Below are 27,267 nucleotides of genomic sequence, written 5' to 3'. Positions count from 1 at the left end.
AGAATACTTTCTAAATCACATATCCCCTCTTCCTCTTGAGTCTTTTCCTCTCAGCTAGATCTTCATTAATCTATATATGTATCATATCTATCCTAAATGAACTTCTGTCAGAGTTCTCACCACTCTTACAAATATTGTTGATAAATTAATTTTCTTAAAGCAGTTCTGACAGTCTCAATTTTCTGTTAAAAAAATCTTTCATGAATATCAAGTGCTTATGCAATTAACTATAAAAACTTTAGCTTAACAGCCAAAAACTTCAAAATATGAACTTAAGTTGAATAGCTATTGAAAAATAACACAAACCTCCTAATGTTTTTACTTTATTTTTGCTGTTTTCTTTCCAGAAATGTATTCTCTATGTCTCATATATGTTCAATGCTTAACCTAAATAGGTTTTTCTACATACTAATATTTCCTTCCGAAAATATTTTTTTCCTTTTCAAATTTCTAGAATTCCTTATTTCGGTAAGACATTTCTACCTGTATTTTCGTATTACAGCTGTTTATGTGCATGGATTTTCTCCTTTACCAAATGTATTTTCCACATTTATATAGTGACAATACTGTGTTTTGTATATGAGAAGTGCCCCACTTCAAAGAATTTAAAAAAAATTAAGTCAGTTTAAAATCAAGTAACCTGCATTGCAGTAGAATGCATTTAGGAACTTCATATTTTCAAGTGAAAGATGGAGATTTAGCTCAGAAGTTTATTAAATATGAGCCCTGTGTTGGCTGTGAACTTGCTCTATCTACCTAATCTATCTATCTAAAATTAGGGACAAATAGTAAAAGTTCTTGTTTGCAAAAGGGTTTGAACATTTTCCTTCCCTTCCCTTCACCCCCTCATCCTCTTCCTCTCCTCCTTCTCCTCTTACCTCTCCTTCCATTTTCTTGTTCCTCTTTCTCTTCTTCTTTTGCTCTGTCATTCACGGTTGTACACCCGGCACTAAGACCTTGAAGGGCATTTAGTAAATACCAATATATATTTGTTGAATGAACTCTTCACTGAAAGCTATGAGTTCTTGAATGTCCTCTAAAGTATTTAACTCTGAGAATGGCATAACGAAATGCATATTCAGAAAACTCTTTGGCATTATATTAGACATAGGCAAACCTAAAAAGCAGAAAGACATGTTAGGCACTCTTTCTCAATTGTGGTAGAAAGTAATGAGGGCATGAATAAAAAAATGAATGGGTATGGGATTGACCATTATTATAGGTAACAAGAAAGTAGAAACATGGTTATGTGACTGATTACATGAGATTGAATAGGTGAAAAGATAAACTTCAGGACATATCTGTCAGGTCTTTGGCTTGAGCAACCAAGTAGATGACAGTGTTTGATCCCTAAGATAAGCAAAGAAAGAGGAACCTGCTGGGTCAACAAATGTTAAATTTAGTTTGGGGTATATCTAGGTGTAAAACTTTCACAATGACCTAGTGACACTTTGAAGGTAGACTAACATTGGTACATGGATTGAGTTCATTGACCTACTTGGATGTTTTAGAATCTTTCCTGTTAAATGACAATAACTTAATAATTTATTAATTAATCTCACAGTCCAATTGGCTCTTCAAGAAACAGAGTAAATGAAATGAGGTTTATAATTTTTTCAATGATTTCAGAGTCTTCTTGCTTATATCTTCCTGAAGTTCGACTTTTACAATATGTAAAATTCTTTTTAAATGTTTGAGTATATTGGATTATATTTGTAGGGTTTTTTTTTTGTGTGTGAACATTTTACACTTCAGAATATATACGTTTGATTTTTAGTATCCACAAAGATGTCTTGTATATAAAAATGTATTTGTTTATGTCTGATATCAAAGCTAAAGAACTTTCCATAAAGTCTTATTTTCTCTAAATTTTTTAAATTTAAAGTATAATAATCAAACATATTCTACTTGTTTATTCTCCAAGTTATTACCTCTAGTTTGTAGACAAAAATATGCCAATATAAGTGTTTTGAGAGCTGAGTTTATGTTGATGATTGTACCTCAGTGATGTTGATAGTGGGTCTGTGCTGTCATAGTGTCAGGAATGTTATGAGAAGGGATACCGTAAAGGTATTAAAGGCCTTGCTTTAAGGAGGGACCTGGAGGGTAGTGGTCTCACAGTGATCTGTAGAGCCCAAAAAATGAATGAGTTCTAATACAGTCTTAGGGATAAATACATAATTGAGGTTTAATATTGATAGTCAGACTTGAAAAATAGCAGAAAGAACAAATTAAGTTCAGCATACAATTAATGGTACATCAGCAAAGACCTATACCTATACCTATATGTAATGATTTCTTTTTTCCTTTGTTTTAAATGGATTGTATGCCAGTTAAATAACTCCACTGTAACACCACAGCTATAAAACATTGACATCTGAACCAAATATTTTAGATATAAGAAAAAATACTCATGAGATCTTTCATTAAAAAAAATTCATTCTAGTGAAGGCTTCAAGAAATAAATTAGAGTCTAGTTTGTTCACTAAATTAAAGATAACATTCTCTGGACAGTAGAATCTATCCACAACCATAATCCATAATACTCCTCTAGCAGTTTGAATGTTATAAATGGAATTTGTAATCATTCCAGCAGACTCACCTGAAGGATGAATATCAGTTCCAAATCTTTCAAAACTATATTATCATATAGGAAGTGGGGAGGGGGAGCATAGGAGTAACATTTTCCTATCTACTTGATTTTCCTGAAGTCAGAACTAACTACTGGATAATATTCTTTAAAACATATCATATACACACAGTGGTGGAATATTGGTAATCTGTTAATTAATGAGAATTTATAATTGAAATAGCATTGCCATAATAGTCATTATCTTTTCCATTCTAATCCATTGCTTGCCTATCTGCCTGAGTGCCATCTCTAGATCTAGACAGGAGTAGTTTTAGTGTATTCAGAGCTACTGAATTCCAAATTGAATTCAGTCTGTTTAAAGAGATTTCTTCTCACATATCCTATGCTTCTTGTTTCTTCTTCTTTTTGCATGAATTTGTCTATATTGAGTGCACCACTGCCTGAAACAATCAAGTGCAACTTTAGCACATAGATGACACTCAAATAAGCATTTAAAATCTAAGGTAACCAAATGGTTGTTACCTCCAGAAATTGGCAGTTGATCTGAATTTCAGGTAGGAATTATTATCATATATTTGAAATCCATGCCTTGTAAGTCAACATTAGGATTGACTGTATCCAATGGATCATTTAAGACTGTCTGCGATCATTCAGCTTTATTTTTAGTCAATGGATCCACCTCTTCATCTGCAATATTTTCAAAGTCACAAAATAAATTTCCTCATATGATATAAATACAATATGATATTTATATTAGGAAGAGTCACTATCTAAATGAATTGTTTATTTTTATTTCTTGGGAAAAAACAAGGAATATAAGTGTATTTATGAAAAGAGAATTAAGAAATAATACTAAAAGTAAGTAGCTCACATGTCTACTTTTGGGCAGACTGCCACCTCAGAACAGTCGGTTAGATCTGATTTTCCAGAATAAACTCTAAGTTGTTTTCTTTTAAAATAACAATATGTACCTGAACTTCTGAGGTTACAATGAAGTGATAGAGTATTTAACTTCAAAGAGGAACTATTTTCAGACTTGTGCTACTAGAAAGACATCCTAGGCCATTCATTAGGTTACTATAAAAGAAATTCCAAGTTAACACTCTACTGACAAAATTATGAAATAATTTCATTCTTACCACTAATTTGTTATTCTTTCTGCAAAATAGATTATTCTTTTATGCCAAAATGGATTTTAAAGCTTTTTGGTAATTATAGTTTACTATTAATAATATGGATAGAATTCCTTAATGTGAGTTAACATTTTAATTCAATATTTTCATGATTGTATTAAAATCCTTAGGTTGGGGGAGCTTCAAGGTGGTGGAAGAGTAAGAAGTGGAGATCACCTTCCTCCCCACAAATACATCAGAAATACATCTACATGTGGAACAACTCATACAGAACACCTACTGAACACTGGCAGAAGACCTCAGACTTCCCAAAAGGCAAGAAACTCCCCACATACCTGGATAGGGCAAAAGGAAAAAAGAATAAACAGAGACAAAAGGATAGGGACGGGACCTGCACCAGTGGGAGGGAGCTGTGAAGGAGAAAACGTTTCCAAACACTAGGACGACACTTTATGGGTGGAGACTGCGGGTGGCAGAGGGGAGGAGATTTGGAGCCACGGAGGAGAGTGAAGCAACAGGGGTGCAGAGGGCAAAGCAGAGAGAATCCTGCACAGAGGATCGGTGACGACAGAGCTCACCAGCCTGAGAGGATTTTCTGCTCAACCACCGGGGATGGTGGGGGCTGGAAGCTGAGGCTTGGGCTTCATGCGTCAGATCCTAGGGAGAGGACTGGGGTTGGCTGCCTGAACACAGCCTGAAGGGGGCTAGTGTGCCACAGCTAGCCGGGAAGGAGTCCAGGAAAAAGTATGGAGTCACCAAAGAGGCAAGAGACATTTCTTGCCTCTTTGTTTCCTGGTGCGTGAGTAGAGGGGATAAAAAGCACTGCTTAAAGGAGGTCCAGAGACGGGCGTGAGATGTGGCTATCAGCACGGACCTTAGAGATGGGCATGAGACGCTAAGGCTGCTGCAGCCACCAAGAAGCCTCTGTGCAAGCACAGGTAAATATCCACACCTCCCCTACCGGGAGCCTGTGCAGCCCGCAACTGCCAGTGTCTTGTGATCCAGGGACAACTTCCCCGGGAGAACACACAGTGGGCCTCAGGCTGGTGCAATGTCACGCTGACCTCTGCCGTTGCAGGCTCCCCCCGCATTCCGTACCCCTCCCTCCCCCTGACTTGAGTGAGCCAGATCCCCTGAACCAGCTGCTCCATTAACCCCGTCCTGTCTTAGTGAAGAACAGTTGCCCTCAGGTGACCTACATGCAGAGGAGGGGCCAAATCCAAAGCTGAACCCCAGGAGTTATGGGAACAAAGAAGAGAAAGGGAAATCTCTCCCTGCAACCTCAGGAACAGTGGATTAAATCGCCACAATCAACTTGAGGTACCCTGCTTCTAAGGGATACCTGAATAGACAATGAATCATCCCAAATAGAGGAGGTGGACTCTGGGAGCAATGAGATATCTATATATATATATATAGATAGATAGATAGATAGACAGATAGATAGATAGATATAGATATAGATATAGATATAGATATAAAATCCCCTTTTACTTTTTGTGAGTGTGTATGTGTATGCTTCTTTGTGTGATTTTGTCTGTATAACTTTGCTTTTACCATTTGTCCTAAGGTTCTGTATGTTGGGGGTTTTTTTTAGTATAATTTTTACACTTGTTATCATTGGTGAACTTCTTTCTTCATTTATTTGCTCTCTTCTTATGTTCTTTCTTATTTTTTATTATTAAAATTTATTTTTAATAATTATTTTTTATTTTAATAACTTTATTATTTTATCTTCTTTGTTTCTTCCTTCCTTCCTTCCTTTATTTCTTTCTTTCCTTCTTTCTTTTCCTCCCTTTTATTCTGAACAATGTGGATGAGTGTCTTGGTGCTACAGCCAGGCATCAGGGCTGTGCCTCTGAAGTGAGAGAGTCATGTTCCTGACATAGGTCCACAAGAGGCCTCCCAGCTCCACCTAATAGCAAATGGCAAAAATTTCCCAGAAAGCTCCATCTGAACGGCAAGACCCAGCTCAACTCAGTGAGAAGCAAACTCCAGTGCTGGTCACTCTATATGAAACAAGTAGCAGGACAGGAAAACAACCACACCTATTAGCAAAGAGGGCTGCCTAAAATCATAATAAGGTCACAGACACCTCAAAACACACCACCAGACATGGACCTGCCCGGCAGAAAGACAAGATTTGGCCTCATCCACCAGAACACAGACACTAGTCCCCTCCACCAGGAAGCCTACACAACACACTGAAGCAGCCTTAGCCACTGGGACAGACACTGAAAACAATGGGAACTATGAACCTGCAGCCTGTGAAAAGGAGACCCCAAACACAGTAAGTTAAACAAAATGAGAAGACAGAGAAACACACAGCAGTTGAAGGAGCAAGGTAAAAATCCACCAGACCTAACAAATAAGAAGGACTAGGCAATATACCTGAAAAAGAATTCAGAATAATGATAGTAAAGATGATCCAGAATCCTGGAAATAGAATGGAGAAAATAAAAGATATGTTTAACAAGGACGTAGAAGAACTAAAGATAAAACAAACAGTGATGAACAACACAGTAAATGAAATTAAAAATTCTCTAGCAGGGATCCATAGCAGAATAACTGAGGCAGAAGAACGGATAAGGGACCTGGAAGATAAAATAGTGGAAATAACTACTGCAGAGCAGAAAAAAAGAAAAAAGAAGGAAAAGAATTGAGCACAGTCTCAGAGACCTCTGGGACAACATTAAACGCACCAACATCCAAATTATATGGGTTCCATAAGAAGAAGAGAAAAAAAAAGTGACTGTGAGAAAATATTTGAAGAGATTGTAGTTGAATACTTCCCTAATATGGAAAAGGAAATAGTTAATCAAGTGCAAGAAGCACAGAGAGTCCCATACAGGATAAATCCAAGGAGAAACACACCAAGACACATATTAATCAAACTATCAAAAATTAGATAAAACAAAAAATATTAAAAGCAGCAAGGGAAAAAAATCAAATAACATACAAGGGAATCCCCATAAGGTTAAGAGCTGATCTTTCAGCAAAATTCTGCAAGCCAGAGGGGAGTGGCAGGGCATACTTAAAGTGATGAAGGGAAAAAAACTACAACCAAGATGACTCTACCCAGCAAAGATCTCATTCAGATTTGACAGGGAAATTAAAATCTTTACAGACAAGCAAAAGCAGAGAGAATTCAGCACCACCAAACCAGCTTTACAACAAATGCTAAAGGAACTTCTTTAGGCAGGAAACACAAGAGAAGGAAAAGACTAACAATAACAAACCACAAACAATTAAGAAAATGGTACTAGGAACATACACATTGATATTACCTTAAATGTAAATGGATTAAATGCTCCCACCAAAAGACATAGACTGGCTGAATGGATACAAAACCGAGACCTATATATATGCTGTCTACAAGAGACTGACATCAGACATAGGGAAACATACACATTGAAAGTGAGGGGATGGAGAAAGCTATTCCATGAAAATAGAAATCAAAATAAAGCTGGAGTACCAATTCTCATATCAGACAAAATAGGCTTTAAAACAAAGACTATTACAAGAGACAAAGAAGGACACTGCATAATGATCAAAGGATCAATCCAAGAAGAAGATATAAAAATTGTAAGTATTTATGCACCCAACATAGGAGCACTTAAACACATAAGGCAAATACTAACAGCCATAAAAGGGGAAATCAACAGTAACGCAATTATAGTAGGGGACTTTAAAACCCCACTTTCGCCAATAGACATATCATCCAAAATGAAAATAAATAAGGAAACACAAGGTTTAAATGAGTCATTAAGCAAGATGGACTTAATTGATATTTATAGGACATTCCATCCCCCCAAAAACAGAATACACTTCCTTCTCAAGTGCTCATGGAACATTCTCCAGGATAGATCATATCATGGTCACAAATCAAGCCTTGGTAAATTTAAGAAAATTGAAAGCCTATCAAGTACCTTTTCCAACCACAATGCTATGGGACTAGATATCAATTACAGGAAAAGATCTGTAAAAAATATAAACACATAGGGGTTAAATGATACACTACTTAATAACTGAGATATGACTAAAAAATCAATGAGGAAATCAAAAATACCTAGAAACAAATGACAATAAAAACACAATGAGCCAAAACCTATGGGTTGCAGCCAAAGCAGTTCTAAGAGGGAAGTTTATAGCAATACAATCCTACTTTAAGAAACAAGAAACATCTCAAATAAACAACCTAACCTCACACCTAAAGCAATTAGAAAAAGAAGACCAAAAAAACCCAAAGTTAGCAGAAGGAAAGAAATCATAAATATCAGATCAGAAATAAATGAAAAAGAAATGAAGGAAACGATAGCACAGATCAATAAAACTAAAAGCTGGTTCTTTGAGAAGATAAACAAAATTGATAAACCATTAGCCAGACTCATCAAGAATAAAAGGGAGAAGACTCAAATCAATAGAATTAGAAATGAAAAAGGAGAAGTAACAACTGACACTGCAGAAATACAAAGGATCATGAGACATTACTACAAGAAACTTATGCCAATAAAATGGACAACCTAGAAGAAATAGAAAAATTCTTAGAAATGGACAACCTCTTGAGACTGAAACAGGAAGAAAAGAAAATATGAACAGACCAATCACAAGCACTGAAATTGAAACTGTGATTAAAAATCTTCCAACAAACAAAAGCCCAGGACCAGATGGCTTCACAGGCAAATTCTATCAAACATTTAGAGAAGAGCTAACACCTATCCTTCTCAAACTCTTCCAAATTATAGTAGAGGGAGGAACACTCCCAAACTCTTTCTATGAGGCCACCATCACCCTGATACCAAAACCAGGCAAAGATGTCACAAAGAAAGAAAACTACAGACCAATATCACTGATGAATATATATGCAAAAATCCTCAACAAAATACTAGCAAACAGAATCCAAAAGCACATTAAAAGTATCATACACCATGATCAGGTGGGGTTTATCCCAAGAATGCAAGGATTCTTCAATATACGCAAATCAATCAATGTGATACACAATATTAACCAATTGTAGGAGAAAAACCATATGATCATCTCAATAGATGCAGAGAAAGATATAGACAAAATTCAACACCCATTTATTATAAAAACCCTCCAGAAAGTAGACATAGAGGGGACTTTCCTCAACATAATAAAGGCCGTATATGACAAACCCACAGCCAACATCGTCCTCGATGGTGAAAAACTGAAACCATTTCCACTAAGATCAGGAAGAAGACAAGGTTGCCCATTCTCACCACTCTTATTCAACATAGTTTTGGAAGTTTTAGCCACAGCAACCAGAGAAGAAAAAGAAATAAAAGGAATACAAATCGGAAAAGAAGTACAGCTGACACTGTTTGCAGATGGCATGATACTATACATAGAGAATCATAAAGATGCTACAAGAACTACTAGAGCTAATTAGTGAATCTGGTAAAGTAGCAGGATGCAGAATTAATGCTCATAAATCTCTTGCATTCCTATACACTAATGATGAAAAATCTGAAAGTGAAATTAAGAAAACACTCTCCTTTACCATTCCAACAAAAAGAATAAAATACCTAGGAAAAAACCTACCTAAGGAGACAAAAGACCTGTATGCAGAAAATTATAAGACACTGATAAAAGAAATTAAAGATTATACAAATAGATGGAGAGATACACCATGTTCTTGGATTGGGTGAATCAACATTGTGAAAATAAATATACTACCCAAAGCAATCTGCACTTTCAATGCAATCCCTATCAAAGTACCACTGGCATTTTTCACAGAACTAGAAACAAAAATTGCACAATTTGTATGGAAGTACAACAGACCCCACATAGTGAAAGCAATATTGAAAAAGAAAAAATGGAGCTGGAGGAATCATGCTCCCTTACTTCAGACTACACTACAAACCTACAGTAATCAAGACAGTATGGTATTGGCCCAAAAAACAGAAATATAGATCAATGAAACAGGATAAAAATCCCAGAGATAAACCCACGCACATATGGTCACCTTATCTTTGATAAAGGAGGCAAGAATATACAGTGGAGAAAGGACAGCCTCTTCAATATGTGGTTCTGGGAAAACTGGACAGCTACATGTTATAGAATGAATTTAGGACACTCCCTCACACCATACACAAAAATAAATTCAAAATGGATTAAAGATCTAAATGCAATGCCAGACACTATCAAACTGTTAGAGGAAAATGGGGGCAGAACACTCTATGACATAAAACACAGCAAGAACCTTTCTGACCCACCTCCTAGAGAAATGCAAAGAGAAAAAAATAAACAATTGGGACCTAATGAAACCTAAAAGCTTTTGCACAACAAAGGAAAGTATAAGAAAGATGAAAAGACAACACTCAGAATGGGAGGAAATATTTGCAAATGAAGCAACTGACAAAGGATTAATCTCCAAAATTTACAAGCAGCTCAATATTTAAAAAACTAAAAACCCAATCCAAAAATGGGCAGAAGACCTAAATAGACATTTCTCCAAAGCAGATATACAGACTGCCAACAAACACCTGAAAGAATGCTCAACATCATTAACCATTAGAGAAATGCAAATGAAAACTACAATGAGATATCATCTCACACCTGTCAGAATGGCCATCATCAATAAATCTACAAACAATAAATTCTGGAGAGGATATGGAGAAAATGGAAACCTCTTGCACTGTTAGTGGGAATGTAAATTGATACAGGAACTATGGAGAACAGTATGGAGGTTCCTTAAAATACTAAAAATAGAACTACCATACGACCCAGCAATCCCACTACTGGACATATACCTTGAGAAAATCATAATTCAAAAAGAGTCATGTACCACCATTTTCATTGCAACTCTCTTTACAATAGCCAGGACATGGAAGCCACCTAAGTGTCCACCAATAGATGAATGGATAAAGAAGATGTGGCATATATATACAATGGAATATTACTCAGCCATAAAAGGAAACAAAATTGAGTTATTTGTAATAATGTGAATCGACCTGGAGTCTGTCATACAGAGTGAAGTAAGTCAGATAGAGAAAAACAAATACTGTATGCTAACACACATTTATGGAATCAAAAAAAAAAAGTTTATGAAGAACCTAGGGGCAAGACGGGCATAAAGATGCAGACCTACTAGAGAATGCACTTGAGGATATCAGGCAGGAGAAGGTTAAGCTGGGGCAATGTGAGAGAGTGTCATGGACATATATACACTACCAAATGTAAAATTGATAGCTAGTTGGAAGCAGCCACATAGCAGAGGGAGATCAGCTCAGTGCTTTGTGACCACCTGGAAGGGTGGGGTAGGTAGGGTGGGAGGAAGGGACATGCAAGAGGAAAGAGATATGGAGATATATGTATATGTATAACTGATTCACTTTGTTATAAAGCAGAAACTAACACACCTTTGTAAAGCAATTATACTCCAATAAAGATGTTAAAAAACAAAAATCCTTAAGTTAACCAGCTAAGGTTAATTCTTAATCCCTGATATTAGCCAATCATTTAAAATAGCTAAGTAATTGGACAAAAATTTGCCTGAACTTGCATTCTTCTAGTCAATCATTAGTTACACCTCTGTAATCCTTGAAACTAGATAAATGGCTTCTTTGAGGAAATTATATTTACTATATAAAAGCAGAATGTTTCTTCTTGACCTTCTCATATTTTCTTATTTTTAAAACATGTTCCTTCATTTTAAAATTTAATTTTCTTTTAAACGTAACATGAAAGAAACTGGTCTGAAAATCTTCTCTCTCTCTTGTTACAGGATAAGACCAATTTTGTCATGTTTGCTTCCTGCAGCATTGATAAGATATATTTTATGACAGTTTTATATTTTGCTTTTCTTAACTAATTGCTTTTACCATATATAGTTACGTGTACGTGTTACAATGACACAGTTAGGACACAAAATCCTAGTCATTGTTATTTGTGTATACTAACAAGATAAGCCTTGTTTTCCTTCCAAAATATCAATCAATAGTAGCCTTGCTATTTAGGATTATTCTCTGCTGTGCATTACTGCTCAGAGGGAGTACTAGTTTTAAAATCATGTTCAGGGACCTTAAGCTGACATAATGATATTGAATCTTGATGGATTGGTATCATGTAAAAACTTGAATTGCAAAATGTCTGGACAAAATTGTAATATAAATATCATGACATTGTGATACATGAATTTATCATCAGGGAAAACAGAGTTACCTGGTAAGAATTATATTACAGTTCCATTCTAAATGATAGAGGATTGGATTCCATTATAATTTTATTACTCTTTTCATTTACATTTAATCCACTTCATTTATATAAAATATCTTACATGGGAAAGTGGCTATTTTAAATTTACCATGGGTTAATGCATTTGTATGACTTTATTTTGGTATTATTATTCTGTTTGAAATTTTTAAATGTTCATTGCTTATGAGAATGTAGAGTTTAAAAAATTAAACAAATTATTGGAAGCACAAAATCATGTGTAATTTCAGCTTTATCCCTCAAACCAAATATTTTCCCCCTAAAATTTTGATGAAGAAATGGAGTACAAGTTCATTGTCTCTCTCTCTCTCTCTTTCTCCCCTTTCTTTCTCCCCACATTTAGCCTTAATTTGTAGATAGAAGTTTCTCATTTTTACTGTTATTTATTGAAAAATATATGTTCAAATTAATAACATTATAAATTAGAAGTATTATTCATTTTTAAATGTTTAGAAAAATTTTAATTGGGGGAACGTTATAAAGTGGTTAATAAGAGTATGGAAAATATTGACATTAAAATTCGATTTGTATTTTTTTCCTCAAATATGAAGTGCTGAATTCTGAATTGGCATAAATGTGCATTATTCTTTAAGGTACTCAGCTTCTTTAACATTCATTTCAGAGAATGAATAAATATTGTTTACTATGTTTTACTTGAGAAAATGAAAAGAACTATGATGAGGCAGATTTGACATCAGGGCAGCCATTTTAGGTGGAATGGCCATCTTAGACGTTCCCAGCAACTGCACTCTTAGACTTTTTTGAGAAAGTTAGCTTAAGAAACAATAACACTCCTTTGTATCCACCATAGCCAAGACCAACTGAAGGCTGCCTGGAAAGTCACCAACCACTTCTAACTTTTAGACTTTTATAGATTCAACTGCCAATCTCTGTACATTTGTACTTTCTTACTTGGAGGCCACCCAAAATTTATTCCCCATTCCCCTCCCTGCTTGGCCATTTTTCTCAACACAAGCCTGCCTCACCTGACCACCCCGCCTCAGGTTCACAGTTCTACAACTACTTGAGTCTGTGTTCCCTGATTTTCAAATTCAAATGAAGCGTTTTTTTCTTTCTCAGACTTTGCTGCCTAAAAGTTTTCTTTTGGCTAATATACTTTAGTAGGTATTTCTCTAAAATTAAATGTCAGGTACCACTATTGCGTAGTCCTAGACTTAGTTTTTATAATATACTAATATCATGTATGGCAGCAGAGTTTAATAAGACTCAGGTCTCTTAAAAATCAGTGACTTCTTTAAGAGGGATGGTTAACATTAATAAGAAAATAATCATTTGAACGTCTTTGAATTAGACTATAAATTCTTGGTTTCTTATTAAAGTAAGCTACCACTATTAAAAATTGAATAAGAAGATGGAATAAAAGAATTTTTGAAGATACATTTTTTTAAATAGAGGGGATTTCTCATGCTTAAAATTTTTAAAGATAGAGAGAGCTTATAAGAACACAACTACAGCTACAATAATAGTTTACAGGTATCTAGGAAAATGCACACTGTTCAGAAGCATTTTTATATGTGTTTTTCATTTTTTGCAGACCATATAAAAATCATAATGAAAAGTGAATTTTCAGCATACCTACTTCATGTATGCTGCCCATATAAAAAAAATGCTTTTTCCCACTAATTTTTATATTAAAAAATGTAGTATCACAAAGGAGAAAGCTGTTAATCAAAGAATACTTATAATTTTGCAAGAGAAACAGTGATCAGTGTTTGTAGGAGAGATGGGCAGCATACTGTTGGAGGCAAACTGAGCTCTTTGAATTTAATGATTTCGAAAAAGAAAACTACTGAATTGTAGCCCAGTGACCTTGAATAAACACTGTCTCCTCACTTCCCTACATGATACATCAAGACATCCTGACCCACCCATCCCATTTTTCTGTTTGGCACCTTGGCACAGAGTTGGAACAAAGAACTGAAAATGTCCCAAACTCAATTTAAAATAAGCCCTATCCATACTGTTTAAATTTGTGGCCTCCAAGGTGACTTTTTTTTTTTTCTTTTTGCCGTTTGTAAAAATCGAAATATAGTTGATTTACAATATTGTGTTGGTTTTGGGTGTATAGCAAAGTGATTTGGTTATACATATATATATGTGTGTGTATATATACATATGTATGTATGTATGTGTATATATATATATATATATATATATATATATATATATATATATATATATATATATATATATATATATATATATATATATTCTTTTTCAGATTCTGTTCCCTTATAGGTTACTATAAGATAGTAAATAAAGTTCCTGGTGCTATACAGTTAAGAACAAAAAAGAATACTTGTTACATATTCCAGAATATTTATGCTATCAGAATAATATCAGTCTAGAAAATAAGGGAAAAGTTAAGTAGGAATTTTAAAAATATATTTCAGGACTAGAAGGAAAATTTCTGAGCATATGAAATTATGAAAGACTGCACAATGATAACACAACAAAATGTACGAAGTCCTACATGCCGGCAATTCTTATCCTATTTATTGTTAATGTGTGTAATAATTTGAGAGGTTTGGCACAAGTTACACTAACAGGTAATAGTCACTCTATTACTAAAATTAAATTAAAGTAATTTAAAATTAATTAAAATAATTAAAATAATTAAAATTAATTAAAATAATACAAATTTGTTCTGATCATAAAACAGTTATGTAACTTACTATCTAGTGACATAGCTTAATGGAAGAAGAATGGGGTAAATTACATGTTTTCTGTAATATTTATGACATAGCCTATAATATGTAGAAGTTCATTAGCTTGTCACTCCAATAAATGTCATTCATCCTTTGTATCTCACTGGAAAGGGGTCTCTAATACAGTAACCTATCCTTGGACACCTTTAAGCATGACAGTTATAGGAGGTTATATTAAATAAAAATATATATTTCACCAATTGTCTCCTGGATTGAGTGACCCCAATGATTTCATTATTATGAATTCTTTAAGGTTGTAAGTTGAAAAATTTAAATGTGTCCTTTTTTTTCCCTGCAGTGTCTAGTTTAACTTCCTTTATAAAATTTATAAGCTATTAAGGAGTTTAATAAATGTGAATACATTGGACAAATGTAGGGAGAAAAAGTACTAAAATTGTGTTAATAAGAAATTAAAGTTGTCTTATAGGATTACTAAATAAATTATGGCAATAATTTTACAATAAGATATTAAGAAAAATACCACTGAGCCTGCTTTCCCTCTCAGTTTTATTGAGATATAATTGACATAACGTTGTGTAAGTTTAAAGTATATAACATGATTATTTGATTTGCACATATATTGCAAAATGATTAGCACAATATGGTTAATTAACACATCCATCATCTCACATGATTATAAAATGTGTGTGTGGTAAGGATGATTAAGATCTACTTTCTTACTTTCACTTACTGTTAACTATAGTCACCATGCTGTATATTAGGTCCCCAGGACCTATTCATTGTAAATGTGGAGGTTTGTGCCCTTGGACCTACCTATCCCCATTTTCCCTACCCACAAACCCTAGACCTTTTGTTCCTCTTCTACTCTCTGTTCCTATTTATTTGTGAGCCTACTTTAAGACGTAATATTTGTAAAAAGGGGAAATATTTTTCAAAAAAAATTAAAACCCCCCACAATACACAATAAAATTGTACAAGAAAATTATGCTGTCTGTATGTCAAAGTAAGTTCTTAACTTAGAGGAATAATTAAAAAAACATTATTGAACACTTAAGAAGAAAATAACACAGGTTGAAATTATTCTGATCTGTAGAGAGAGAGTATGTGTTTTAGCTTATTTTTTCAGCTTATGATTTCAGCAGTTTTAATTTAATTCATCCCTGTGCACTACAAATTATATATGCTAATTTATTAAGTAGGAGGGTATTATAAAATGTTTATGAACCTGGTTAATTTGAAGATCAACTCCAAAATATTTTTCTTCTTAATGGAAACGAAATAGAGAAGTCTTTTTTCTTAAATAATCTTTTCTTTATTGTTTATCTTTATTTTAAATTTTATTTTATTTATTTTTTTGTACAGCAGGTTCTTATTAGTCATCCATTTTATACACATCAGTATATACATGTCAATCCTAATCTCCCAATTTATCACACCACCACCCCACCCGTTGCCGCTTTCTCCCCTTGGTGTCCATACGTTTGTTCTCTACATCTGTGTCTCAATTTCTGCCTTGCAAACCAGTTCATCTGTACCATTTTTCAACATTCCACATATATGTGTTAATATATGATACTTCTTTTTCTCTTTCTGACTTACTTCACTCTGTATGACAGCCTCCAGATTCATCCACATCTCAACAAATGACCCAATAACGTTCCTCTTTATGGCTGAATAATATTCCATTGTATATATATACCACATATTCTTTATCCATTCATCTGTCAATGGGCATTTAGGTTGCTTCCATGACCTGGCTATTGTAAATAGTGCTGCAATGAACATTGGGGTGCATGCATCTTTTTGAATTATGGTTTTCTCTGGGTATATGACCAGTAGTGGGATTGCTGCATCATATGATAATTATATTTTTAGTTTTTTAAGGAAGCTCCATACTGTTCTCTATAGTGGCTGTATCAATTTATATTCCCACCAACAGTGCAAGAGTGTACCCTTTTCTCCATACCTGCTCTAGCATTTGTTGTTTGTAGATTTTCTGATGATGTCCATTCGAACTGGTATGAGGTGATACCTCATTGTAGTTTTGATTTGCATTTCTCTAATTATTAGTGATGTTGAGCAGATTTTCATATGCTTCTTGGTCATCTGTATGTCTTCTTTGGAGAAATGTCTATTTAGGTTTTCTGCCCATTTTTTGATTGGGTTGTATGTTTTTTTTTTTTAATATTGAGCTGCATGAGCTGTTTATATATTTTAGAGATTAATCCATTGTCCATTGATTTGGTTGCAAATATATTCTCCCATTCTGAGGGTTTTCTTTTTGCCTTGTTTGTAGTTTCCTTTGCTTTGCCAAAGCTTTTAAGTTTCATTAGGTCCCATTTGTTTATTTTTGTTTTTATTTTCATTATTCTAGGAGGTGGGTCAGAAAAGATCTTACCATGATTTATGTCAAAGTGTGTTCTTCCTATGTTTTCCTCTAAGTGTTTTATAGTGTCCGGTCTTACATTCAGGTCTCTAATCCATTTTGAGTTTATTTTTGTGTATGGTGTTAAGGAGTGTTCTAATTTCATTCTTTTACATGTAGCTGTCCAGTTTCCCAGCAGCATTTGTTGAAGAGACTGTCTTTTCTCCATTGAATATCCTGCCTCCTTTGTCATAGATTAGTTAACCATAGGTACATGGGTTTATATCTGTGCTGTCTTTCCATTGATGTATATTTCTGTTTTTGTGCCAGTACCATATTGTCTTGATTACTGTAGCTTTATAGAATAGTCTGAATTCAGGGAGTCTGATTCCTCCAGCTGCGTTTTTTTTTTCCCCCTCAAGACTGCTTTGGCTCTTTGGGGTCTTTTTTGTCTCCATTCAAATTTTAAGATTTTTTGTCCTAGTACTGTAAAAAATTGCCATTGATATTTTGATAGGGATTGCACTGAATCTGTAGATTGCTTCAGGTTGTATAGTCATTTTCACAATATTGATTCCTTCAATCCAAGAACATGGTGTATCTCTCCATCTGTTGGTATCACCTTTAATTTCTTTCAACCCTCCCTTATAGTTTTCTGCATACAGGTTTTTGTCTCTCTAGGTAGGTTTATTATTAGGTGTTTTATTCTTTTTTTTGAAATGGTAAATGGGAGTGTTTCCTTAATTTCTCTTTCAGATATTTCATCTTAGTGTATAGGAAATCAAGAGAATTCTGTGCATTATTTTTGTATCCTGCAACTTTACCAAATTCATTGATTAGCTCTAGCAGTTTTCTAGTGGCCTCTTTAGGATCCTCTATGTATAGTATCATGTCATCTGCAGAGTGACAGTTTTACTTCTTCTTTTCCAATTTGTATTCTTTTTATTTCATTTTCTTCTCTGATTGCCGCAGCTAGGATGACCAAAACTATGTTGAATAATAGTGGTGAGAGTGTACATCCTTGTCTTTTTCCTGATCTTAGAGGAAATTCCTTCAGTTTTTCACCATTGAGAATGATGTTTGCTGTGGGTTTGTCATATATGGCCTTTATTATTTTGAGATAGGTTCCCTCTATGCCCACTTTCTGGAGAGCTTTTATCACAAATGGGTGTTAAATTTTGTCAAAAGCTTTTTCTGCATCTATTGAGGTGATCATATGTTTTTTATTATTCAATTTGTTAATATGGTGTATCACATTGATTGATTTGCATATATTGAAGAATCCTTACATTCCTGGAATAAATCCCAATTGATCATAGTGTACGGTCCTTTTAATATGTTGTTGGATTCTGTTCACTAGTATTTTGTTGAGGATTTTTGCATCTATATTCATCAGTAATATTGGTCTGTAAATTTCTTTTTTTGGAGTATCTTTGTCTGCTTTTGGTATCAAGCTGATGGTGGCCTCATAGAATGAATTTGGGAGTGTTCCTTCCTCTGCAATTTTTTGGAATAGTTTGAGAAGGATGGGTGTGAGTTCTTCTCTAAATGGTTGATAGAGTTCACCTGTGATGTCATCTAGGCTTGGGCTTTTTTGTTGGAAGATTTCTAATCATAGTTTCAATTTCATTACTTGTGATTGGTCGGTTCATATTTTCTATTTCTTTGTGGTTATACCTTGAAAGGTTATACCTCTCTAAGAATTTGTCCATTTCTTCCAGATTGTCCATTTTATTGGCATAGAGTTGCTTGTAGTAGTCTCTTAAGATGCTTTGTATTTCTGCAGTGTCTGTCATAAGTTCTCCTTTTTCAATTCTTTTTTTTTTTTTTTTTTGCAGTACGTGGGCCTCTCACTGTTGTGGTCTCTCCCATTGTGGAGCGCAGGCTCTGGATGCACAGGCTCAGTGGCCATAGCTCACAGGCCTAGCTTCTCTGCGGCATGTGGGATCTTCCCCAACCGGGGCATGAACCCACGTCCCCTGCATCAGCAGGCGGACTCTCAACCACTGTGCCACCAGGGAAGTCCTCCTTTTTCATTTTTAATTTTTTTGATTTGAGTGAGTCCTCTCCCTCTTTGTGTTGATGAGTCTGACTAATGGTTTATCAAATTTTTAAAATCTTTTCAAAGAACCATCTTTTAGTTTTGTTGATCTTTGCTATTGTTTTCTTTGTTTCTATTTCATTTATTTCTGCTCTGATCTTTATGATTTCTTTCCTTCTGCTACCTTCAGGTTTTGTTTGTTCTTCTTCTTCTAGTTCCTTTAAGTGTAAGGTTAGATTGTTTATTTGAGATATTTCTTGTTTCTTGAGTTAGCCTTGTAGAGCTATAAACTTCCCTCTTAGAACTGCTTTTGCTGCATCCCATATGTTTTGGATCATAGTGTTTTCACTGTCATTTTTCTCTAGGTATTTTTTTGATTTCCTCTTTGATATCTTTAGTGATCTGTTAGTTATTTAGTAGCATATTGTTTAGCCTCCCTGTGTTTGTGTTTTTTACATTTTTTTCCCTGTAATTGATTTCTAATCTCATAGCATTGTGGTCAAAAAAGATGCTTGATATGATTTCAATTTTCTTAAGTTTACTGAGACTTGATTTGTGTGAAATGTGATCTATCCTGGAGAATGTTCCATGTGCACTTAAGAAGAAAGTGTAAACTGCTGTTTTTGGATGGAATGTCCTATAAATATCAATTAAATATTTCTGATCTATTGTGTCATTTATAGATTGTGTTTCCTTATTAATTTTCTGTTTGGTGGTTCTGTCCATTGGTGTAAGTGATGTGTTAAAGTCCTCCACTATTATTGTGTTGCTGTCGATTTCCTCTTTTATAGCTGGTAGCAGTTGCCTTATGTATTGAGGTGCTCTTATGTTGGATGCATATATATTTATAATTGTTATATCTTCTTCTTGGATTGACCCCTTTATCATTATGTAGTGTCCTTCCTTGTCTCTTGTAGCATTCTTTATTTTAAAGTCTTTTTTATCTGATATGAGTATTGCTACCCTAGCTATCTTAGTATTATTATTATTATTATTTTCTGTATGTGGGTCTCTCACTGCTCTGGCCTCTCCTGCTGAGGAGCACAGCCTCCAGACGGGCAGGGCCAGGGGCCATGGCTCATGGGCCCAGCCACTCCACGACATGTGGGATCTTCCCAGACTGGGGCATGTACACCTGTCCCCTGCATTGGCAGGTGGACTCTCAACCACTGCACCACGAGGGAAGCCCTCCAGCTATCTTTGGATTTCCATTTGCAGGGAATATCTTTTTCCATCCCCTCACTTTCAGTCTGAATATGTCCCTACGTCTGAAGTGGTTCTCTTGTAGACAGCATATATATGGATCTTTTTTTTTTTGTATCCATTAAGCAAGCCCGGGTCTTTTGGTTGGAGCATTTAATCCATTCATGTTTAAGGCAAATATCGATATGTATATTCTTATTACTATTTTTTAAATTGTTTTGGGTTTGTTTTTTTTAGTTCCTTTTCTTCTCTTGTGTTTCCCACTTAGAGAAGTTCCTTTAGCATTTGTTGTAGAGTTGGTTTGGTGGTGCTGAATTCTGTTAGCTTTTGCTTGTCTGTAAAGCTTTTGATTTCTCCCTCAAATCTGAATGAGATCCTTTTTGGGTAAAGTAATCTTAGTTGTAGGTCCTTCCCTTTCATCACTTTAAGTATATCTTGCCACTCTGTTCTGGCTTGTAGAGTTTCTGCTGAGAAATCAGCAGTTAACCTTATGGGAGTTCCCTTGTATGTTATTTGTCCTTTTTCCCTTGCTGTTTTCAATAATTTTTCTTTGTCTTCAATTTTTTGCCAGTTTGATTACTATGTGTCCTGGCATGTTTCTCCTTGGGTTTGTCCTGTATGGGACTCTCTGTTCTTCCTGGACTTGGGTGGCTATTTCTTTTCCCATGTTAGGAAAGTTTTTGACTATAATCTCTTCAAATATTTTCTCGGGTCCTTTCTATCTCTCTTCTCCTTCTAGGATCCCTATAATGCAAATGTTGTAGCATTTAATGTTTTCCCATAGGTCTCTTATGCTGTCTTCATTTCTTTTCATTCTGTTTTCTTTATTCTCTTCAGCAGCAGTGAATTCCACCATTCTGTCTTCCAGGTCACTTATCTGTTCTTCTGCCTCAGTTATTCTGCCATTGATTCCCTCTAGTGTAGCTTTCATTTCAGTTATTGTGTTGTTCATCTCTGTTAATTTGTTCTTTAATTCTTCTTGATCTTTGTTAAACATTTCTTGCATCTTCTCGATCTTTGCCTCCATTCTTTTTCCGAGGTCCTGGATCATCTTCACTATCATTATTCTGAATTATTTTTCTGGAAGGTTGCCTATCTTCACTTCATTTAGTAGTTTCTCTGTGGTTTTATCTTCTTCCTCTCTCTGATACATAACCCTCTGCCTTTTCATCTTGTTTATCTTTCTGTGAATGTGGTTTTTGTTCCACAGGCTTCAGGATTGTAGTTCTTCTTGCTGTTGCTGTCTGCCCTCTGGTGCATGAGGCTATGTAAGAGGCTTGTGCAAGTTTCCTGATGGGAGGGACTCTGCTTTTCTTTTTTAATGAATTCAATTTCATAAATAAAATGGTATTAGTCTGGGTAGTCTGTGTAATGTTTCAGTAACATCATCCTCCAGGATCTCATAGTCTTAGCAAAATAAGTTCATTTCTTGCTCACACTACATGTTGACTAAGTGACAGGAGTTCCTAACTCCCCTGTTTCTCCTCGTTTTTCAACACAAGCTAATCATATCAATGGTCGTTGGAAAGTATTTTAAGATCTACGAATTACATGGTGTGTTTTTTTTAATTTTATTTCATGAGTTGGCAAATAAATCTTTACATACTTATTCTTTTTAAAAAATATTGTCTATATTTTAGGTCTGGCCTTAGACATCCTTCAATTAAATTTATCTGTTAAGTTAAAAGCTGCCTAATTATAAATTTTTGCCAAATTATTTAATTTCAAGTTCCTTCATCAGCCCACTCCAAATTGTCATTATATGAATTTTGAAATGGTTTTGTTTTTTGCTACTAGCATCTGAGTCACCTATCAGAAAAATAATTACAATAAACAATGGTGTAACACTTTCTTAGATCATATTATAAATAATAATTTAGAAATATAAAGAATGTTAAGCCAATTATTCTTTTAATTTCCCTAACTCTATCTTTACACTAATTTAAATACTCACTAATCACCTATTTTGTACTATATTTCTTGGAAAAATTGTTTTTTCAAGATATGAAAATTTTTCCCTATCATTTTGTAAAAACAAGAACTCAGCCATTCACTTTTCTGCTTTATTATTAATTGTATTGTTATTAATAGATTATGTCTTATTAAAAAGTCACCTAAAAAAGAGAGTTCAGTGTCAATAGGTTAATATTTCTATCAAAATTAAATAGAAATTTTAAATGTTTACACAAGAAAAATCACTAAATTAGCTTATACACTGTGAAATTTACAGAGATTCAATGCTGTCTTCAAATTATTTAAAATTTATATAAAATATTCTTTCCATTAGGAAAATAGATGTATAAATGATAAGTAATGGCTCAAGTGATGTAAAAGATATTTAAAATGTTTTTAAAGCTTCAACCTATTATTGAAAACCAAACTTACTAGAACTAACCTATTTATGTTGCAAGTATATTGTTTAAAAAAATCAAAATTCACATAAAAAATAATTTTTAGGAATCAATGTTTTTAACAAGCAACAAAGTAATTTTGCTCTTTCAAAATGGGTTCCTAAATTTATAATTTAGATGATTGTTTACCATCGTAGTGTTGACTGAAAAAAAATCACAGTCTGAGAGATGTGAGTTAAATTTTACTTGGGATAAAATGAGGACTATAGCCTGGGAGACAGCATTATAGATAGTTCTGAAAAACTGCTCCAGAGAGGTGGGGGAGAAGGTCAGTATATATATGATTTTGATTAAGAGGGAATACATGCAATCAAGTACATATGTTTTTGCAGAAGATTGCTGCTAGTCATGAGGAGCAGACGTCACCATGAAGGATTTTAGTGCTTTTCTAGATATGAGGAGATTCAAGAATTGGGCTCATAAAATGTTCTCCTGAAAATATCTAACTATCTGAAGAGCTTTTCTTCCAGGTTTTCTCAGAGTACAGAGTGCTGCACTCATGATTTCCACCCTGTACTCCTTTCAGGGGGTGTTGAAGGTCAGCAGCTGCAGCAGCTCATGATTTAATCCTTGTAGAGGTAGATGGCAAGTGCCAATTTGTAGTTGGCACTAACTTATATCAATGAGCAAAGGAAACGATAATGTGTTTCCATGTATAAAAGGTTGTTCTTACTGGAAACCTCTTGCTTAGGAAGTTAACATAGAGTGGTTAAGAACAAATAGTTTTTATAACAAAGACTAGGCTTACAGAATTAGTTTGGCCACACTTACGGGGAATGTGGTTTTGGTAACATATTAAGTCACTCAATCTCTCAGTAACTTCACCAGTGAACTTTGGGTAACAATGAAAACATTTAAGGATTGTTAGAAAATTTAGTTAGACAATGTGTGGAAATCTATTAACACAGTGTCTGTCAATGAGGTATATTTATTTACTACTATTGTAATCATTATTTTTACCATTATATAACAGTTGACCATTTTTGTCACAAAAAAAATCTCCCTAAGAGGAAGGTTATTTTTTAAATTATTAAGTAATAAAATAGAGATGTTTTTATATTCAAATGACATTTATATGGTAAAGGAAATAGATACTCAATAGCATTAAAAACTCAGTGCCAGTTTAGACACACAAAAATTAAAACACCTAAGAAGTAATCTAACATTTCTGTTTTAATGACATTTAAAAAGACTGCTATATTTTTGGATAGTGAGAATTTTTTAAGTCAATAAAAAGCAGTTTAAGCTTATTCTAGATTTATTAATTTTTATAGAACATAAATTACTCCTTCAAAATCAGGAAAATCTCTGCTCCACAAGTTTTTAGCAGTGGCAGGAGTTTGGGTAACTTATACATCTTTATCTGATATATTTTCCTTACTTTCAAGTAAGAATAATATTAGTTACTGTGCCACAGGATTATTTTGACGAGGTAAACCACATATGAACCAGTAGCACCTTGTCTACCTCACAATGAAAACTCAGTAAATTACTATGCTTATAATTAAGCTTTTTCAATGAAAATACTTATTTTTTAAATTGTTAATTTCACACTTTTTCTTTCATAAAGGAAATGGTTTAAAATGTTTTGAAGAATGTTTCAACCTTTATTCATAACAATCTCATAAATTCGGTGGGTAAGTTCCATTTGAACAAGTTTACATCTATTGAGATTTGAAAAGTATATGTGACCTGTAATTGCTCTCAGAAACAGTAACACTATTTGACAAATGACTTAATCACTCCACTCTAGAGCAACACATTTTTCTTGTTATAATAAAATATCTCTTCCAAGAGTGCATATGGATTTGAACTTCCCTGGATTTCTATAAAATTTTAGCTACTTTGTAATACAGCTTTGTCCTGAAACACTGAAATGTCCCACAAGGTAAATGCTCACCTATTTTGCTGCATGCCACACAAAAGTCACTTTCAAGGTTCATAGAATAACTATTCTTGTGACAGTTGTCTGTTTTTGAGAATGCACAAACCTTCCTGTTGAAAAGAAACATGGAACATTCAATACCAGAGGTCACTCAACATTAAGAGTCTATTTTTAAAAATGGCCATATTTCCCCTGGTATCTGTCACTGGGCCAACTTAGGAGGTAAACTATGATGAAATAAAACTTAAAATGTCTCAAAGTTTTATTAAAATAATCATGTTGTAGATTTTCAGAGAGATGTAATATGTTTAATTTTTTAACACAAGTTCATAAAAATAAACCACAATTTTACTGTATTAAGTATTACTTCCAATAAGCACATACCCTTGCATTTGCTTATTTGTCTTTCATTAATCTATTACTCACTTTTTTTAAACTTAAATTTTGCCTCCTTTGGTAAGTCATTCTTGAGTGCTCTGCTTGAATTCTAATTATTTCTTTGTTATAACTCCAGTGTTACCCTGTGTAAGCTAATAGCTGATGACATCTATTTACATTTTGGTAATTTTAAATTACACGTTTGAAATATTCTCATGTAAATATCAAGAAAATCTCACTGTATGCACAAAATTTGATATAATGCAAGTCCCTTCAAAATGTTTTAAGTTATTATTCATACATTTAAATCTATGGGCTAAACAACTTATAAACTGCATTTAAACTATTGGCAAATGGCGGTCCCAATTTAATGAGTAAAGAAAATCATTAACAATGTGTGAATCAAGCTGTTGTTTCACTTGCATTATAATTTAGATTAATTTAGTAAGATGTTTAATTGACTTCCAATATTTCAATAAATAGGAGTGTGTGTTAGTACTTTAAAACCTAAACTTCAAGATAGAATAACATGTAATTAAAAGCTATAAAAAAGCCTAAAAGTAGTCCCATCCTGTACCACTGAGTTAGAAGAAAGGACTCATATTTTCGTTGAAAATCAAATAAAAAGTAATGTGAACGTGCTTACAAAATTAAGCTTGCAAATATCATGTGGATGGGCAAATGAAGGAAATGATATTTGCCACATAGTTCTATGATTAAGGTTGCTATAATACATTACAAAGTAAATGTGTATACTAAGGCACCAGATATACTTGATAATTTAAGAGGAGGTGATTATAAAATGCACTGTTCTACATCAGGTGTTTATTGTGCTTTAAAATTGTTTGGAGGACCTCCCTTGTGGTCCAGTGGTTAAGACTCATCATTTCCACTGCAGAGGTTGTTGGTTCAATCCCTGGTCGGGAACTAAGATCCCACATGCCTTGTGGCTCATCTAAAATAAAATAAAATAAAGTAAATTTAAATTAAATTAAATTAAAAAGTAAAATAAAACTGTTTGGAAAGGCAAAATCATGATGATCTCAGGTGGCCTCACTTTGAAGCAGGATTTCAGTTCCCAGCCAGTGACTGAGGTAGGGTAGCGGCAGTGAGAGCACTGAAATCTAGCCACTAGACCAGTGGTCCATGGCAAGGCCCTGGTGTTATGGCTTTACAGAAGAAGAATTCCGACACAGATGGAAAGTAGTGAAACAAGTAAAGTATTTATTAGGAGAAAAAAAGAGCACAGTACGTGTGGATAGATACACAGGGGGCTCAGAGAGAGAGAGTTGCGTCCTCGTGGCAGTTTAAATCACTTATATGGGACATTTCTTCTGGGTTTCCTTTGGCCAATCATTTTGATTTGCCTGATTCAAGGTCTATATTTGGTATATCTCAGGATCTTCCCATGTGTGAGCATGCATCTCTTAGCCAAGATGGATGCTACCGAAGAGACCTATGGGTAGTTAGCATCATTTATCATCACTCCCCTTTTGGCATCCGATGAGCCTTTCTACTCACGTGTAGTTGGGAAGGTCTCCTGACTTTGAGAATGTGGAATATGTGATCTCTTATCTTCTCTCTGGGCGGGGCTCAGCCTCATCTCTCAATTGTCTTGATATTCTCGTCTCAGAGTAACGGTCCACAGGGAACTTCAACTGTTTACCCCAGGGGAGCCCATCTGTTTCTTGCCTTAATGATACAATCCACAATGAATTCATCCTCCCTACTTTACATTTATCCTTATGGGAATATTAGTCCTAAATTGTCATGCAAGTTTTTCAGGATATTTTCTACATACTTATTTATGGATATGCCCACCATTGCTGGATGGAACTCCAGGAATTCAGAGATCATGTGTTATTCATCTCTATTTTACCAACACCAAGAAAACACCATCAAATAGGATGCACTAAACAATGAATGAGTAAATGAATGAATGAAGTATGTAAATTTCTGTCTTGTAAATGACAAGTAATCAAATAAGTAACCAAACTTACTTGCTTAATAATTTTACTTTTTGAACTGTTACAAAATAAGTAACTGAAAAATAAAAATCACACTAATGTTCAAAATATTATTATATTGAACTACCTAACAGGTTAAGGATAGGATATTTTCAGATAGATTATTCCACATGATAAAAATATCCTGTAAATATATGTGTATGCTTTGATATTAAATGAAAACAGCAAAAAATAAAATTTATATTGTAACTTAATTATTAACCATTATGTTTTTAAAAAAGTAAGTATAGTGTTACTAAAATATTTTTAGATACTGATTTTTTTTCAGTCCTGGAAATTCGATAATTGAACAGTATTTTATTTTAT

The sequence above is a fragment of the Mesoplodon densirostris genome, chromosome 17 (assembly GCF_025265405.1).
Source record: "Mesoplodon densirostris isolate mMesDen1 chromosome 17, mMesDen1 primary haplotype, whole genome shotgun sequence".
Classification (NCBI taxonomy): Eukaryota; Metazoa; Chordata; class Mammalia; order Artiodactyla; family Ziphiidae; genus Mesoplodon; species Mesoplodon densirostris.
Note: the sequence above shows the minus strand (reverse complement) of the source record.